This window comes from Cupressus sempervirens, chromosome 10 (genome assembly GCF_028749045.1).
Source record: "Cupressus sempervirens isolate cs-2001-9-10 chromosome 10, ASM2874904v1, whole genome shotgun sequence".
Lineage (NCBI taxonomy): Eukaryota > Viridiplantae > Streptophyta > Pinopsida > Cupressales > Cupressaceae > Cupressus > Cupressus sempervirens.
In genome coordinates, this window is record NC_143127.1 from 554,095,693 (window position 1) to 554,102,544 (window position 6,852).

The window sequence follows — 6,852 nt, forward strand, 5'->3', positions numbered from 1 at the left end:
AACCTACTTTTCCATTTCCTCTCCCAAATCTTGTAACAATGCTAATCTTAAAAATATACCTCCAAACACTCTTCCAAAGTTTTATGGCCTTGCAATTGAAGATCATGATACCTTCTTGTTTGAGTTTGAAATACTCTATCATAGCTTTGACTACAACACTAATGCCCATAGGCTCAAATTATTTCTAGCAACACTGAAAGATTCAACTTTATGATGGTTCATAGGTTTAGGAGCCAATGCAGCAGGTACTTGGGATGAAATGCAAACTCTATTTCTAGAAAAGAAAAAAAAAGAGTATTGCAAAGCAAATGATTCAAGAGGAGATGATATCTTTAGAATATCACAAAAGGAGGAAGAAACATTGGAAGACTATGTTTCATGTTTCTTGTATACACTGCAGAAGAACCCTTAGCATGTGTTGTCCGAGGATTCGCAAATGCCAATCTTTTTGAGAGGCATGAATGATAGTTGTCTAGAAGCATTAGACTTGATGGATGGAGGAGATGCATATCAATCTTCTTAGGATGACCTCAAGAAAATTTATCTTAATTACTCAAGATCAACAATGAAGAAAGGAAAAGGACAACCAACTATAGCTACTAAAGGAATCTATCAGGGTATTTCAAAGCTAGAGATATCTAATCTAGTCTTAGATTTCAACAAGTAAATTATAAATGATGTTGCTATACATCTTGACACAATGACTACAAAGAAGAAACATGCAAAATCCAAGCTACAATTAGTTGACAACTGCTCACATTATCAGAAGCAGAAGAAAGATTTCCATGAATGCAAATTGGCCACTAGCATGGAAAACCAACATCTTCCAACTGAGTACATCAAGATAGATGGAGATGATGAGAAAGTATTCTTTGTTGCTCAACATTGGCAATGGGCCCAATGTCAAGGTATGCCTCAGGACCCTTTGCAAAATTCAAATCTATATGGTAATCAATGGAAAAATTGTAATACCCAAAGCCCTCAAGAATATAGTCAACCTAATTGGAATAATGCTTGGCACAATAATTCACAACAGCCTCAATGGCCTCAAAATTCCCAACCTTCATAGCTAAACCAACAAAATAATTAATGGAAAAATCAGCAAAACCAATGGCAACCACCCCAAGGGAATTAGTAGTCTACAAATCAATGGAGAGGACCTCAATAGTGGCCTAACCAAAATGTTGGTAATCAACAATTACCACCTCCATTCTAACAACCTGCACTTATGCCACCACCTGCAAGTCTTGGACCTCAAAAGTAGACCCAGTTACCTACACAACCTCAGCCAAATCCAAATAACTAGTAGTCACAACAACCTATGTACTCTGTTGATGCTCAGCAATATCCTACTTACGCTCTGAATGTTGCAAATATATATTTAAGATCTTGTACAACGCTACCAACACCTAAACCACCTCTTATAATTGAAATATTGGATATTCCTACAAGATCAAGATCGACAGTTTCTAAAGAGGTTGACCCAACTAATGTCACTAGCTCGGCTCAAGCCTAGCTAGTAATTGACCCACGTTTTCCAGAGAAGCTCATACAAAGTAAACCTGCACAAACAAAGGAACAAACTTTTGATATTATTGATCAGTTAACGAATATGCATGTCCAAATATCCCTATTCCAAGCTATTAAACATGTTCCTATCTATGGCAAAGTCGTTAGAGAAGCTTGCTTGAAAATGCTTGGGAGGAAGAAAAAGAACCCAACTATAGTCCATGTTGTAGGACAATTGGCTAACATTATGTTAGGAAAACTAATCATTCATAAATACTCTGATCAAGGAAGTCTAGCTGTGAATGTGATTATAAATGGTCAGTTTGTTAAAAATGCTTGAATTGATCTTGGTGTTGCTATAAATATCATGACTAAGGATACTATGAAGAAGTTGAAAATAGAGGGATTGAGGGCTCCTCCAACAATTCTGCAACTTGCAAATAGTTCTATTATCACTCCTAATGGAATGATAGAAGACATAGATGTAACCCTAGACTCTCTAGAGTGCCCTGTAAATTTTGTGATTCTCTCTCCCAAAGTCAATTTATCTGGTTATCCTATCATTTTATGATGACCATGGTTAGCTACAACTAATGCAAATATAAGTTGTAGGTCAGGGAATATGACCATATCTAATGGTCAACCAACAAAGAAATTTGATTTATATCCTCCAGCACAACCACAACCAGATTTAAGCACATTTGTCTGGCCATATTTAGGGGATGGAGAAGAAGAGTTAAACTCTATAGCACAACTTATGATATTGCATAGACAATCATTTCTAAAGCTATAGGAAGAAGATTCAATAATTTAGAGTATTCTTACTAACACTTGTGTGGTAGAAAAAGATGTATCTGATAGTTTTATGTTAGAATTAACCACATATGAGGAATGCAATAAGAATTGTCTTCTACTCAAGGAGCCAAAAATTATTCATCAACTCTTACCATGTGAATTAGATACAATTCCAATCTCTAAAGCTATTATAATTGAGTCTACAACTACTATTGAGCTATCAAAAGGTCATAATCTCCATGTAAATCCCAAATTATCTTCCACACAGATGAAACAATTAATAGAGCTTCTTCAAAAACATAAAAATGCTTTTGCATGGGATTATGGGGATATGAAAGGGTTAAGTCCTACACTATGTACTCATAGAATATACATCAATGAAGGGTGCCTGCCACTCCATCAACCCTAGAGAATGATTAATCCAACCCTTTGAGAAATAGTTAAAATTGAATTACAAAAATTGCTTGATGTTGGTTTTATTTATCCTATATTTGATAGTAGATGGGTGTCACCCCTGGTCATAATACCTAAAAAGGGACAAAAATGGAAGATTTGTGTAGATTATAAAGAACTAAATAACGCAACCAAAAAGAATCACTTTCCTTTACCATTCATTGATCAAGTTCTGGACACTCTAGCTAGAAAGAAGTATTTCTCTTTTCTAGATGGGTATAGTGGTTATAATCAAATAAGTATTGCTCCTGAAGATCAAGCCAAAACCACATTTACATGCCCATGAGGTACTTTTGCATATTCTATTTTTCCATTTGGCCTGTGTAATGCCCCTGCAACATTCCAATGAGCTGTAATTAGTATCTTTGTTGATATATCACATAATTGTATGGAAATATATATGGATGACTTCACAATATTTTGAGTCACCTTTGAAGAAGCCATGATGAATCTTGAAAAGGTTCTCATCAAATGTAAAGAACATAATCTAGCACTTAATAGTGAAAAGTTTTTCATGCTCATGCAAGAAAGAGTGGTACTTGATCATTTCATATCAGCTACAGGAATACAAGTGGATCCAGCTAAGATAGAGGTAATTCTAACATTTCCCATACCTACAAAATCAAAATATATAAGATCTTTTTAAGATCATGCTGGATATTATAGGCATTTCATAAAAGACTTCAGCAAAATAGCTAGTCCTTTGTACACATTGTTGACTAAGGAAGCTAAATTTGTTTGGAGACACGTATGTAATGAAGCCTTCCTATAGCTTAAGAAACTCCTCACCATGGCACTAGTTTTACAAGGACCAGATTCGTTGATTCCATTTCATATTCATACTAATGCATCAAACTATGTCGTAGGAGCCATATTAGGAAAATCTTGAGAATGTTATCTAATATATTACTAAAAGCCTACATGGACCAGAGTTGAATTATATAGTAACTAAAAAAGAAATTTTAGTTGTAGTCTATGCTTTGAACAAATTCAAACATAATGTGACTAGATATCCTATTTTCGTTCATATTGATCACTTAGCTATAAGGTATTTAATGAATAAACCAGCTATCACTGGTAGATTGGCAAGATGTCTCTTGTTGTTATAAGAATTTGATATTACTATTGTTGATAAGCTAGGAAAGATTATTTGTCTAAATTGACCATTGCTGATGAAGATCCAACTGTAATTGAAGACACCTTTCCAAACGAGCATTTGTTCCATATAGCAACTCATACACCATGGTATGCAAACATTGTAAATTATCTTGCTGCAAATAGAATGCCCCCACACTTCTCTCATAAAAAAAAGAGAAAGCTAGCAATGAAGAGTTTTCAATATTCCTAGATAGGCAACAATCTCTTCTATGTAGGACCAAATCAAGTCATGAAGAGATGTGCCAGGGAAGATATGATATATGATATAGTGTATGCTTTTCATGATGAACCATGTGGAGGCCACTTTGTATGGAAAAGAAAAGCACTGAAGATACCTACAATAGGATATTATGGCCAATGATACATAAGGATGTAATGACATATACAACTAATTGTGACAAATGCCAAAGGATGGGCCAACCAACCAAAACTGATGAGATGTCACTCACTCCATAGATTGTAGTCACACCTTTTGATAAGTGGGGCATGGACTTCATAGGTCCAATTGATCCATCATCAATTGGAAAATCCTACATCTCAGTATGTATGAATTATGTAACTAAATGGGTAGAAGTTAGAGCAATGAAAAATTCCAAAGATGAGAAAGTAGCTAAGTTCTTGTATATAGAAATATTCACCCATTATGGGCTACCCAAAGAACTTGTCACAGATCAAGGAGCTCAATTTACATCAAACTTGACCACTGAGGTTATGAAGGAATACAAAATAAGGCATCGTAAATCTACCTTATCATCCTCAAGCAAGTGGACAAGTAGAGGTTACCAATAGAGAACTAGAAGCCATTCTAACTAAAACAGTGCACATACACAAGAAGGATTGGACAAATAGATTAATTGAAGCTATTTGGGCATATTGGACCACATAGAAGACAACAACTAGATTGAATCCATTTGAGCTTGTCTATGGTAAAGTAGCAATGTTTCCCATTGAATTTGAACACAAGATACTATGCACTGCTTTAGAGTTGAACATCAATCTTCTTGCAGCACAGCAGGAGAGATTCCTCCACTTGAATTTGTTGGATGAAATAAAAAAGAGAGCTTTAGAAAGAAAAAAGAATATTCAATGATAGTGAAATTAGTGGCATAATGCACATATCAGGAACAAAAAAATCCAAGCAAGAGATTGGGCCCTCCTCTATGATTCTTTTTTCAAAGATAATCCAAGGAAATTGCAGACTCGATGGTTAGGGCCTTATGAAATTTAGCATGTATTTGACAATGGCATAGTACAACTAACAACCATTGATCATGTTTAGTTTAAGTTAATTTTAGATGGCCATAGTCTATATCACTACCATAAGCCACAAACTAAAGCACAATTCTTGCAGCAATTCCAACCAACCGGTGCACCAGCTCTTCTGAACACAGTTCCTGCAATAGAAGATGAAAGTCTTCTTCATGTAGCCATGCAATGATCAGAATTTTAGGAACTTTCATAATAAAACCTCATTTAACTATGAGGCCCCATTCTTCCATTCACTCTTCTCTTTCTTCATATCAACCCATCACATTTCTCTATCTACCATCCACCCACACTTCATGTCACCCACACACTATTTTTCATGCTTTCAATAAATGAAACCATCAACACTTTTTGAGGTCATCAGACTTTGCCACATCATCAACTTGTATGCAGACGTACACTCTCAAATTTTTAGGTATAACAATTTCATTTTCTCTTTATTCATTTTTAGAATATAGGTTTCAATATTTATATCTAATATTGCATTATATATATCATATAAGACTTAAGCCAATTTCTCCTTCCCATGCCAAAATTTTTTAAGTGAGGACACTTGTCAAATTTTAGTGGAGGGACAAGAAAGTGTAGTAATTTCCAAATGTCATCTCCACATTATCCTAGCCATGTCTACATTAATGGATGTACTTTGGTGGCAATCTAATAGTTTTAATTTCATTAATTTTAAAAATCCTTTTGTATATGTCATACCTTTTATTGTGATTTTTGGGGAAAGATCTCCTATACTTGGCATGATTGAAAAGACTAAGAGTTATTATGGGAACACCTTTAGTTAGTCTAAATGTCCTTCATCATTAATGTATCATTATTCTACATGCTAAAAAAAAGGGGTCTTGATTACGAGAAATGGTAACGGCATACAACATTTTTTTGTCATTCTTTATAAAGATTAGTTTTGAAGTTCAAAGTATAATAGTAGCAAGAGTGGAAGCCAGACATTTTGAAGATGGGAGAAAAGCTAAAGAGATATGAGCTAGTCATTCATAATGTTTTACTTGTAGACATTGAAGTAATTTGGCAATTTCATGCTTGTGGATGGCTCGGCTACTTCTTACAACTAACATAATTCAATGAAGAATTGGCAATGGAGTTCATGACGACATTTGATGAAGATGAAACCTTAGTTTGGGGATCAAGAGTCATTGCTACTAAGGAAAGGATAGAAGAGGTCACAGGATTACCCATAATTGGGGAACATTATCCAAATAAATATGATGCTAGGTCTTCAAGGGCACAGTTCACTCAGCAAGATGACCCTCAACTGGACATTACAAAACAAAGATGTAAGAGAATTCCTCTTCCACCTCCATATCCAAAGTTAGCAACCCACATTATTAGATATTTAACCTATGAAGGTAGGTTTTAGAACTTGCATGCTCATCATTTTAAATTTCTTAGTTGCATAAGGCATAACATGCAAGTTAATGTTCCTAATTTTCTTTACAATATGTTGTGTATAAGTGCTAAGGAAACTCAAAAAGGAAAGGCAAATTTTGTTTCCCATCATGCCCTCATTAAGCTTCTAGTTGAAAGATCTCTTAGAGATTCCTCCCCTATTACATGGGTAAAATTTTTTGAAGCCAAGACCTTATAGCCACAAGCCAACCTTGTTCCTTAAAACCTAGAAAATGAGGAAGAAACCACAGAGCCAAT